This window comes from Rhamphochromis longiceps, linkage group LG18 (assembly GCF_057381845.1).
Source record: "Rhamphochromis longiceps isolate RC_006_pf linkage group LG18, R_longiceps_female_GT1.1, whole genome shotgun sequence".
Taxonomy (NCBI): Eukaryota; Metazoa; Chordata; class Actinopteri; order Cichliformes; family Cichlidae; genus Rhamphochromis; species Rhamphochromis longiceps.
In genome coordinates this window covers 19,839,007-19,851,945 of record NC_140574.1, presented here as the reverse complement: position 1 = coordinate 19,851,945, position 12,939 = coordinate 19,839,007, and the positions used below count along the sequence as shown (strand labels likewise).

General features: G+C 39.5%; 1 protein-coding gene across 1 annotated transcript in view; it reads right to left on the bottom strand.

Moving 5' to 3' along the window:
- The window catches only part of tnr (tenascin R (restrictin, janusin)), a 219,922-nt gene that overhangs the window by 137,737 nt on the left and 69,246 nt on the right, over positions 1-12,939 (bottom strand). Inside the window, exon 3 of the mRNA XM_085389939.1 lies at positions 6,011-6,063. The gene's annotated coding sequence lies outside the window, so the exon portion shown is untranslated. The remainder of the gene's footprint in view (positions 1-6,010; positions 6,064-12,939) is intronic.

Here is a 12,939-nt window from a genome sequence, read left to right as displayed (position 1 = left end):
TATCGCTTGTTAAGCTTAACGCAGGAATGCTTTACAAACATTCAGAGATGGACTTACACACTTGCTTTACTTCTCTCGGGGATAACTTTGTCGGAGATGAAATGCCAGGTTGCTAGCGAAGCTCCAAATGCTATCCAGACCACCGACAGGTCCCGCATGCCACAGCCGCTCTATCACGTGATGCATACTGCTCCGACGTGCTAACGTTCTGAGGTGAGTTACGGCGTGTTGCAAGTTTTGTGAGGTGCTTTCGTGATATTTAATGGATCGGATTACATTTTTTATTTTTCTCCGATATCTGATCCAGTAATTTAGGTCAGTATCGGACCGATACCGATACGTAATATCGGATCGGTCCATCTCTAGTAGTGACAGGAATATTCCCAAAGCTACAGTCAATTCTGCTACTGTTGTTTCTGCCACAATGGAGGACTGTTCCCATTCATCACGGTCTGTCGATGTACGTTTCAGACAACTAAAAATAAACATTTCCAATCTCTCGGTAATCAGGAACGTGATGTAGGTACACAGTGTAGAAAAGACACAAGGAGCACTGAACTAACACCGAAAATTACAAAAGACTGGCAGTCTCATTACCAAAGCAAACCACATTAGATACCCTTTGGAAGCCTGATACAGATGCTGCACTGTGTGGCCCTCTCGCTCTCAATAAGCCTTTCTATCCATCTTTCTTGCTGTTGATATGTCTCTTGCTTTCTTCGTCTGCCCTTTTGTTGCTATCGTTCTTTATACCCTTCCTCACTCTTTGTCCCTTTGCCTTTTGTAACTCTGTGTTTATTTTTCAGTCAACAGAGAGACTCTCTCTTTTCTGACCAGAAAGATATATTCAAATGGAAGTTGAAGAACAGAATGATGCATTATTCAAAACCCTTCACAGGAATAAGGGAACAATGATAGGCAAATTCCTATTCAAGTAGGCGATATCCTGGCAGGACAAAACCAAAGACCAAAGTAAAAAAAAAAGTAAGCAGCAGTACAACTCCAGAGGGGTGTTTATGTGCAAAAGAGACTGAGTCATTTTTGTCAGCAAGCCATCTCTTTTTAATTCCCAGTCATTAGAAGATTTAAGCTACCACAAGTCGTGCATATCAAGATGACAATGATAATCTTTCAAATCCACCATACAATATAGTGTGCACTGTGCACTAAGTCATGTGAAAAATCAAGAAACTGAATCCAGGACAGTGCCAACTTGGCGTAGAACACGTGGAGCCTTCTGGGTAAAAACATGACCACCAAATCCACCAGTCCTCCTTCAACAATGTACTGCAGGACTATACTGGTTGTTCTCTTACTTTACACCTTAGCTTTTTTACAGCTTACCATCACAGACTGATAGATTGACGCAACACTGTCAGAGTTGCAGGCTCGATTACTGTTGGTTGGTGTGGCAATCATCGGAGAAACAATAGCTATACTGGTGTGCATTTTAAAAAATTAGAATACCTACTAGCACTATGGGGGCCATGCAGCGTCTAATCAAGTAGTCACACACAAACACCAGATAGCATTTTACACTTTCATTAGTGCTAAACTGTAAGAGGGTTCTTAAAGTTTTGATGGCTGGCTGCTTTGGGAACAGTTAGTGACTGCCTGGCAACCACCGGTCACCAAGGAAAAACGAGTATTCCCCCAGTGAGTGGTTGCTCAATCCCCATGCACACATGCCTAGAGCTTGGTCACTGACCCCCTGATAAACACTGTTTGCTAAGGAAAAGTGCATATTTCTCAACAGGCTAATGAGTGAATGCTTGCTGGCACTTGTTGGAATTGGTCACAGAGAGGTATGCAGTGCTGCAGCTTCATTGTGGTTTGCATCACACTTCGTGGCTTGGTAGTTAGTTTACAGTTCAATTTTCTTATATACAGTAGTGCCACTTCACAGCACCAGTTGCTTTAAGGCGCTTTATACTGTAGGCCAAGAAACCCCAACAATCACATGACCCTTTATGAGTGAGCACTTGGCAACAATGGGAAGGAAAAACACCTTTTTAACAGGAAGAAATCTCCAGCAGATTCAGGCTCAGGGAGGGGCAGCCTGTCTCTGCTGTAGCAATATGCTAGCAGCTGACGCAATCGAGGGGAGATTTTTGGTGTAGCAACTTCTCTGTGACCAGTTTTTAAGCAATAGCCATTAACTTCTCACGTTTTTCTCCATCAACCAGGGGATAACCAATGTTACCAGGGGGGTAGGCCTTTTAACAGATGAGTTGTTTTAAATGTGTTTGTATCAGCTGAATTCATCAGTGTCAAAAACAAAAACATAATGTGAAGCACAACATTGTTTTCTCATGCTCACATGAAAATGATACACCTGGTCTATGGACTGTACTTTGTGAATCCTGGTATTAGAGGACTCAGTCAGTTTGCTGATCTATATAGTTTGTAAATAATGATGTAATTTTGCCAACTGTAAGAAGTTAAACAGCCAGGGGTTATGCCTACAACTTTATTTTGTATTTTAATGCTTACTTTGCACTCCTTTGTACTTGACATGCTGTCATCTCAACTTGCAATGCCAGCAGAATTCATTAATGGATAATTAAAGTAGTTATTGAACTGTGGCATCACCTAACATTTAGTTACTAAAAATATTGAAAGAGACTGCTGATATATTGTGGCACCCCTTCTGACCTTCTGACATGGTGATCTGTTTAGAATCACAGGGAGGCAAGTCTTGTGATTTTATCCAATGAGAACAAACAGTTTGCCAATAGCTTTTGGCTATCTCAATGTGCAAGTAAGCACGCTGTTTCCCCTTGCTTGATCGATGCTTCTCGATTAGGCTTCCGGGGCCAAAAGAAATGCAGCAACTTTCCTATTCCTCAGATACACAAGCCCATTCTCATTTAATCTACAGAAAAAATGCATGCACAGACACATTTGCATACCTCTTCCTCCGCACACATACCCGCAAACAGATAAACCGATGTCACAGACAAGCCCACTGACGTCATTCGTCCCCTGGTATTTAGCACAAACGTCAGATAGTGTAGAGTCCTGCTAAAAATCAATGAGCATTTGCAACAATCAATAGCTGGGTTCCTATGAGAAGTAATTAGAAAGGCAAACATGCAGTGCTGCCTTCCTGCTCACCCCCACTGTAGGCTCAAAACAGAGTTTTACAAAACAGTGATACTCGAACAAGTAAAATACACAGATTAAAGCACGAGTAACACACTGGTCCTCATCCAGTATGAAAATTGGTTTAAATTAAAGACTAGTTATCATAAAGAAAATGTTGAGTTTTTATGAACCTATTTGTTCATCTACAACAGCCTTTGGCTAAAAAACTTCAGTGTATTTAAGTACGTCTATTAGAATAAGTGACAAAATCACATAATAACTGAGTCTGACCGTGATGCCCAGCAGCTATTCACTTCACTGCTTTGAAAAGGATGTCATGACTGAAATCCTCTATCGAGTTCCTTTTGTACAAAATCTTACTTACAAAGGCTTTCATGTTACATGTCAAAGATTATACGTCCTTGAATGACCGCTCTGGTACTAATAAGATGTTAATTCCATACACCTGGCATGAGATCGTATTGACAGGTGTTAGAATTATCTTACCTGAAGTGCTTTATTACTGTGCCTTATATTAATCTCATATTAATCAAAACTGCCCATATAATCATATAGAGTAGTGTTAAGTGGACACAGGCCTGAATAATAAAGGCATTAGAATAGGTGTCCTCCAGTCGTAGACTCTAGTCCATGTTTGCGTGAAGAGGAGTAGATAAGAAACATGTGCAAACATTAATAAAAACATAGTATATAATGCAAACATTTATTTGCATTATTCTAATAGAAAAAAAGTTTTTTAGCCTCTATAACATTTAGTTAAGAAAAAATATCTTTGAGTAACATTAAGAGCACGAAACTGTCTGCACATCAAAATGAAACTTGAAACTCACCCGATAACGGGTAATAGCTCCTTTACTTTGAGATGGGGTTCAAAGAAACTAAGTCTATTGTGCTACATTGTGTGAAACCTCTGATCCCGGAGTATCACTCCATAGCTCTGCAGGTATGTGGATTCCGGCATCAAAATGACGATGCACATTACATCCTCTGAAGGCAGAAATTGTCTCGTGGCAAATGGATACATCAGCCTCTTTTTACACTTTATAAAGATACATGCTTTTTTTCACACCCCAGTGGAAATTCTCTCCCTTCAGCATCAACTTTTCATCTTCTTGAAACTTGTTTTAATATGCGTGTTCTTTTAAAGCTGCAAAACACGCCTGTCTATTCAGGTGGAGTGCTACTTGGAGTGTTCGGGGGGCGAGCTGTGCAGATCACAGCCACATCCGGGTGAGACGAACTTTAATAAGAATGTAAAATGATCTGTGAGTTAGATTAAAACCTTGGATTATGGATTTTGGCTCAGGACTTTGACACACGATGTACAAAACGCATATTAAAAGCATAACTTCTGATTATTGCTGTGTGGGAAAACTGGCTAAGCCATGTTTGTAATATATAGATAAATAGCACTTCTCCATAGAGTAATCAAATGAGAGATTTGTCTCATTTTAGTTGGCAAACACTGATTGCTTCCTTTTCACTGTATTCCTTCTGCTGACTGACGATGAGGAGAGGATAATATGAAAACAGCAAAAAGAATGAGAAGCATAACAGACAGATGACAGGACAGTATCATATAGATAGACAAGGCACAGATATAATACAGTATGTCACAGTTGAAAAAGGAGCCTTTATCACATAATAGAAATAGACGCTATCAGAGCAGGGTTGGCCAATTTTCAAAATTGAAGTTTTACCAACATATAATCTACCATATGACTCCTTCATCAACACCAAGACCCTTTTCCTTCAAGATTTTACTCCTGCTGCTGAAAAAGAAATAATAAATAAAAGAAATAAATAAGAAAGCTGAATGAGAAAATTGCAGTCATATTGTGAAAGGCAGCCTACTCACCTGACTGAAACCTTTTGCAAGACTGCGGTGCCTCACAGCTTGTTTTCATTTTACACTGAAATATCATAATAATACTGCAATTATCAGATGGAACTCTAAAGATTTTTTGACTGGGCTGAGCCCCCAACGGATCCTAACAACACCTCTTGCTCTTGATGCATGTGTTGTATTAGTGGCTGTGATGCCGGTGTTTATGAGGCATCGCTGCGGGGCGGGTGTTTACGTGGCAGGGAGGGACACTCTGCAGTATACCCAGTACAGTAAACTGTCGTGTTTTCACAAATACCAATGTGAAGTAGCTTCATTTTGGCAATGCTGAGAGGAAAGGTCATTCTTCACTTTTTAGCTTTTATTTCTCAAAATAGTGAATCATGTTTTCATCTGCCGGTTATACCCTGCATTAACAGTATCATATATTGTTGTTTGTTAGACAAATGACAAACTGAGTTCACATTTTTATGTCCAAATTTGAGCCGGCACACTTGAGTTCAGATAAATTAATCAAGTAATTTTTCTGTTCAGGAATGTAAGTTAACGACTGTATAATAATAATAATAATACAATAATAATTCATGTATAAATACATTTTTGCATTAAAAATATCATTCTGATTGAAGATTAAGGAGCCTGCACACACTGGTGGATCAGCAATTATTAAAAAATATTTTGGTAATTATCAATACTGTTAATTTAGAGTAGCTGTGGCATAAACATTAGACTGGGTGGTGATTGAATAAATTTGTTAAGCACTGTTGTGCTATTGTCCTATTGTACTATGTTCATCATGTTGCTGCACACCTTGCTGTAGCTGGCCAGAGAGTGAACTGTAAAGCCAAAGTATGTCTAGAACGTTGACGTATACAGCACACAACTTTTGGAAAACCCTCCAAAGTTTGCACCTCGGTTTTCATTGCATTTGTGAATGCATTTTATATATTTTATTTGAAGTCGTTTTACATAAGCAGTAGAGGAAAAAAACAACAACAGAGAGAACCACACACACACAAACACATGCCGTAGCATTCGTTTGAAGTTCCAACTCACCTGGAAAGCACAAACTGGACTTGATTGTTTTAGTGTTGGTCCCTGGGATGATGCTGTCAAGAGAAAAAGAGAGAGGTTGTAAATTACTTAAACATACCATAAAATACATATATTTTTTCTTTTTGTCCCTTCTTTGGTATTCTTCAAATCCATTCGATCTGGCAATTATAGAAGCATACAGATTTCCTCTCCTCAGTGAGCCCGCTATCTATTGTTAAAAGTCTATCTATGTCAAAATGTTCGACAGAAGAAAACAACAGAATAAAGGACCAAAGATCTAGAGCAGGGGTCTCCAACTCCAGGCCTCGAGGGCCGGTGTCCTGCAGGTTTTAAATATCACCCTGGGTCAACACACCTGAATCAAATGATTAGTTCATTACCAGGCCTCTGGAGAACTACAAGACATGTTGAGGAGGTAATTTAGCCATTTGAATCAGCTGTGTTGGATCAAGGACGCATCTAAAACCTGCAGGACACCAGCCCTCGAGGCCTGGAGTTGGAGACCCCTGATCTAGAGTTTGAGATCTAACTGAAATGAATTGGGATTTATTGTCCATCTCCATTTTTTAATAAATAGGTCGGCTTATACTTCAAGAGTCTGTGATTTGTCTTTATACATCGTGTAATGTCCACACGGTGCCTGGTCAGTGTGTACTGTGTAAGAATACTACAGCATTACCTGCTTATATGAAACAAGATGGAACAAAAACAGCATGGTCAAGAGTTAATTAGAATTTTTAATAGTTCTGAGAGACAGTAAAAGTTTTACACTTGAGAGACGAGACAGCACTTGATGCTCGCTCTTGACACACTTAGTGGATGCAGATATTGTTTACGTACGTGTGCCTGGTGAAGTACAACAGGATGTAACCTTTCCTGTTGCATAAGGCACTCGTCTCATGAGCTCCTCTCATGATACTAATTATCCTGCCATATTGTTCCAAGCACTTAGACTAACAATCAGTTTTTGGTCAAGTTCAAGTGTTTATTAAATATAGAGTTAAGGTGCTTTTGTGTGCACTTACAGAGGCATGCACATAAAAACATACACACACATGCACAGCTGCTATCCAACCCCCCGAGGGGTTTCAGCTGAACCGGAGGTCACTCTGCAAAGCTCCATACTCCCATTCAATCTGTCTCAATGCACACAAATAAACATGAAAATTGAACAGTCACAAGGACAGAGAGAAAATGGCACAAAAGCAGATACTTTGGTGAAATAAACTAATAATTTACACTGATGTTAGAAAGATGAAATTTGTCTAAGCTCAGTGCTGAGCTAACACGCTTAAAGACTTGGGGCGGGGAAAAATATAATATACAGATACATTTCAATTGGAAATAACTGGCTCCAAATTAGAAAATAAATATCAAGGCAGCACACAAAGTGTTCCATATTGAGCATATTTGATTTTTCTAACACTCTCAACAGAAGCTGGGCAGGCAAGGCGGGGACGAAAAATAAAAATGATTTAAAACGAGTCAAAGTTGTGGAGACGGGCTCTGATTGTTTTCGAAAATCACGGTGTTTCAGAGTTTGTCCCGCTCTCATCTCCCTCACTGAATGACACCTCGCATTTTACCAGCTGACGAGGACAAAAAGGTAATGTTAATTCAATTAAACTCAACTGAAAAAATTATAGGATCACTTGCAATGACTTAAGCTTAAAAGGAGCTAGACTATTTTTGGATACTGGCTCCGTTTTCATTCATTTTGAGTCCAAGTGTTGTACCTAATCATTTTCAGAGAAATGTTTTGTTTGTTTGTTTGTTTGTTAGGTCTCTTAACGATGACCTTTGATTTATTCAAGCACAGAAAAGGCATCGACCTTAAGAAATGAACCAGTGTCGTGTCTTAGCAAGGAACCAAATTTAAAGTGTCTTTAGGCACTTTGTCACTAACAGCCTGTTTCAAAAACACATCATTTGTTCCCATTTCTTTAGTTCGTTCTACAAAAAATACCATCGATAACACAGTGTGACTGACACATAATAGTATTTTTGCACTAACAAAGATCTCAGTGAAAGTGTGGCTGTAAAAAAGCTTTCTAAAGGAAGGAAAACACGGAGAAAAGGCTAAAGTATGACAAATTACACGAGTACTTGACTGAAAATTAGTGGCAACAGGTCTTGTGAAGAATCAAAATTTGACATTTTTGGCTCAAAACAGAGTACCATCAGATTTAATCCACCATGCAATACCACCTGGAAAGCATCTGATTGGCCTAATTTTTCAGAGTGACAATGCTCCCAAAACAGCATGGAAAGAAGGTTATATTCCAGCTATGATCCAACCTTAAACTACATCGGGGTGCATCTGCTCTTCCAAATGTTCTGAGTCCAGCAAACCATTTACAGGAAGTGATTTTATTTTGTTTAGGTAAAGAACCCTTAAAATATCTCAGGGAGACATAAATAAGGACATATGCAGATGGTGAATATAAATTATAAATTCACTTGCGCTCAGAGTGTAGGAGAGGGGGGATATCTGACACATATCCAGCTACATCTGCTGCTGCAGCTGACTGAGCCTTTGGTGAGAAAACGAGGCAATGTGTGCGTGTGTGTGTGTGTACTCATGTTGTGAAGAAATAGATTTGTTTACAAATTTCCATAGTGGTGGTCCACAAAAGCAATTCTCCGCAGAGAATCGGTAGTTCTTGTTAATAGTAATGTTTGATTTGGGTTTGTGGTCAGGTTAGACTCAGGTTAAGGCAAGCAGCAGCCATAGTTAATATTACTGTAGGCCAGTGAGAAGTTAATGTAAGTCAGTGTAATGTCTCCTCAAGTGATGGAAATAATTCTGTGAGTGTGTGTGTGCTGTCACTTTATCACTTCATTAATTCCTGGGGACATCCAACAGCTTGAGGGAGCAAGTGACAGAACAAGAAAGGAAGACGAGAGAAGCGTGTGGGAGGTGAGACAAAGGCAAGAAGAAAAAAAAAAATCGCAGTGGTAAAGCGGGGAAGATGATTGGCTGATTTTCACACCAGCTAAGTCCCTGAAAACAGAAAAACACAGTGATATGCTGGAACCAAGAGAATCCTTTGGCTCCTCACCAGGACTGAAATCTGGCACTGGAAGCAGACAGCAGCTGCTACATGCACTACACTTAACACATCTTTGTCAGTACAGTATACACACTGAAGAAGAAAACTTATGAATTTTGCAATCACTTACTCAAACAGAAACCCATTACCACAGTGAGTGCACTAACACCATTCTGCGTACCTCTTGCACTGTTCCTTATTTTCTGTCCACAATGGTGAATGCTCATATTGGTCTTATTAAAAATCCTAAAAATGTTAGAAACAGTAATAAAATGTCTGCTTCACCGGGTCACAAAGCTCAGATCATCTCAAGTTGGTTGGTCTCAGTCCAAGAAAGCACCACGATGTAGTAGAACAGGAAATTTGCACTATGGATGTGTAGCTGATAAATTTGCACGAAGAATCAAAGACGTTCCGAAAGCAAACGGAGGACCAACCCGGTACTAGCAAGGTATAATTAAAGAAGTGCCAATGATTGTACATTCAATCTCCATCAGAATTAGTTATTATCCTTTCAAGGGAGATATAGGCCCACAAATTACTCTTTTTCTTTTTAGACATAATACTAATACTCACTGCACACCCATCAGCTGTACAATTTATTGTCTAACAATATAATAACTCTGTGCCCTTGACAAGTAGCTGAAAAGTTAAAAGCAATTTAAGAATCACTTATTTTGGGCATATTTTCAGTTGTTTCATTTAAAATACTCTGATGGCTGATAAATTCATAAATCACTCCTCTTTTTTTAATGGGAAAATAAAAAGCCTGACAGCAACCCTTTCCTCTGTGTTTCTGTTGCATTTTTAAACCTTCCTCATCTTTCTTAGTCATTATTTCATCCACCCTGTTCCCTTTTCCCCTTCTCACTAAGGTGACATAGTGCAGTCGAAATGTCACAGGAGCTAAAAGTATTGCACTATGAATATTTCCCCGGCCGGCTCCAGACCTTCTGTCAGGCGACAAACTTCTCGGCTATTTGTCCTCATTATAGAACAGCCTCCGACTGCCCACCTTAATTCCCTTTCCCGTTCCTCAAGGGGCTCTTTTCCACCCCTGCTTGGCATGAGTCATTTTTACGACCACCATTTTGGCTCCCATCGGCCCTCGCCATCTACAGTTAAACCCAGCTTGGCGAGTAAATCTGCAGCTTTAATTAAAATAGCTTCTTTTGTAGCACTTTCCATCCCTCTGTCCTCTTATCCCTGGTGGCATAATGGTGCTGGGAACTTCCCTCTACAGAGCTGATTCAGAAGAACTAGCACTTGAAATAATGGAGGTGTGCTGCTTTATGATGAGTTAGCAAGATGAGTGAGCAGTATCTCATTTTATCTCCTCATCTTCTTCCTTTGACCTGACTTTCTGAGCAAAGGAAAATTAGAAAGGTCAGGAGCAGAGGCTACATCGATAAGAAGAGTCAAGATAATAGAAATGTGAAATATGCAACAGAAATCAATGAGGCAAAATCAGCATGGGGTACTTTTTCAATCAGAACAAGCTTTCCGTGCCTTCAAGGTCAGTCTTTCTTGAGGAAACAACGATTTTTGAAGCCAAATCAATGAGACTCATTCAAGCCGTTTTCCCACAATATTGTTGAGGGACTGACTTTGTTGCCATTGATTAGCTGATTTATCGCCTGAATCTATTGTGGGCTCACAATAAATGCAGATCCGCTCACAAGAGTAGCAAAGTGTTTTACAAATATGCTGGAAGAGCTTACAGCTGTAACGTCGCTGTGAGAACAAGAGTAACTACACAAAAGCATTGTGTAGTAATGACCACAGTGGAGCTGCAGGTCAGTGGAGATGCACACTGGCCCAAAAAGGCATTTCCTCAACACAAAATTATTGCAAAAAAAATGACAAATACATTTTCATGAACACTTCAAAGACCCTGAAATGACTCCCATTATCACGATTTGATCCACAGTGTTCATCCAAACCTGAAGTCTCAGCTCCATCAGTGACTCATCAAGTCATTCGGGATATGTGTGTATATTAGGGGTGGGGGAAAAAATCGATACTGTGTAGTATCGTGATATTTTGTTTGCTAATAATATATCGATACAGGGACAGCAGAAATCGATATTTTGTTACAAAAAGGTTTTTGTGCTCTGACTTCAGAGCATGTTGATCCTTTTTCTGAGCAAGAATCCTGACATTCCTTCACTGTCCAAATGTGTTTAACTTTTTTTTGGCAGCAATAAACATGACAGTTTACTTATTTTAATTTAAGACATGTTTTATTTTAATTAAGTTTAAAACTTTTTTATTTAATGTAAAATTATATTTTGTTTTAATTTACTTTCAAATTCTTCAGTTGCTGAATGGGCTGCATAGTTTTCACAAATTGCATAGTTCAGAATAGCTATAATTGTACCAGATGGTTGCATTCAGTTAAGTTGGACTAGACTGTAATACAAACCGTTCAGTTTGTCAACAATAAAACTGACTGAAATGAGAGAAAGACTGAGTGTGAGACTTTGATATTAGATAAAATGAATATTGATAAAGTTAACCTTTATGTACAGAATCTGAATATCGCAAAATATTTTACAAAATTGCAATAATATCATATCGTGCGTTAAGTATTGTGATAATATCGTATCGTGGGATGTATGGTGATTCCCACCTCTAGTGTATATGTGTTCTAAACACGGATGTCGAGAAAACCTGCAGTAATGAGGTTTTTGTCATATGTGCCCACCACACATCCTACAAGTCCTATTGCACAAGTCCATTTACCATCCCACATTCTCTCCTTATCTTCTCCTTTTTTCACTTTTTTCCGTGTTGCTCATCTTCTTTTCCTATTTTTCGCTCATCTTTCTTCCACTCATAAAGCAAGCTCTAGATGCACTAATAACATAACCCTCCCTGCGTCTTCTTTACTCTCTCTCTCTTATTTCCTCTCCTTTCTTATCTTCACCCCTGAAGGGGATGTCTGTCTCCTAACCAGCTGAAGCAATGCTTCCGCTGGTCTGCGCCTGGCCCCTATTACCAGAGCATGACAAGGAGCTGCAGTGTCGACTTGTCAGCCTAATAAGCATCCTTTATGGCACCCGCCTGGGTGTGTTTTGAGGGGAGTCAGCCAGCCACCAAGCAGTGGACCATTGATTTTATGGATGGCACACAGTGCTTACACTTCTACCCGTCTATTATGCAGTGGACAGGCTGCAATTGTTTTGCCATGCACAGCCATACTTATGACACTCATACTGCCAGAGGCTTTCTATTTAGTTTCAGACATGGTTACTGAGCAAGAGGCAGAAGAGAAAGACAGAATTAAAGAAACCAACACAGGTCAAGTATGGCAGGACTCAGGGCAGATGTACATTTAATCACAGGCTGCTTTATCACACCTTTTGCACAAGACCTTCTATACCCTTTGCGCAGCAGGTCAAGGTCAATAAAGCTTTTATATTTTCTCTTTGTCTCCAACTTCTTTTCTTCTTTTCCATAGCACGGCAAAGGTTAGAAGTCGCTCAGCTGCTGAACAAGCTATTCAGCTAATTTCCTCCTCGGCCAGCCCGAGTATCTGACAGCATTAACTGTTCCAGGTGCAAATTCACTGGAACAAAAAGGAAAAGTTAAAAAACAAAACCTAAACAACAGAACAGCACCTCTCTGAATAAGCTGTGAGTTCAGTACCACGGACAGCAACTTTTCTTGCCCACCAATTAAGTAGCAGAAGTGAAGGCAGTGAGCCGAAAGCAAAATGCGTCTCTTTAACCTTTGTCCTCTAGCACGTTATAAATATTCAGAGCATTCGGATATGTCATCTTAGCAAGCAAGCAGCGTAGGCTAAAAGCTCATTAATATCAAACGTAGCCATGGAAAAATGATAAAATATTAATCGAATGCTTGACATAGAAT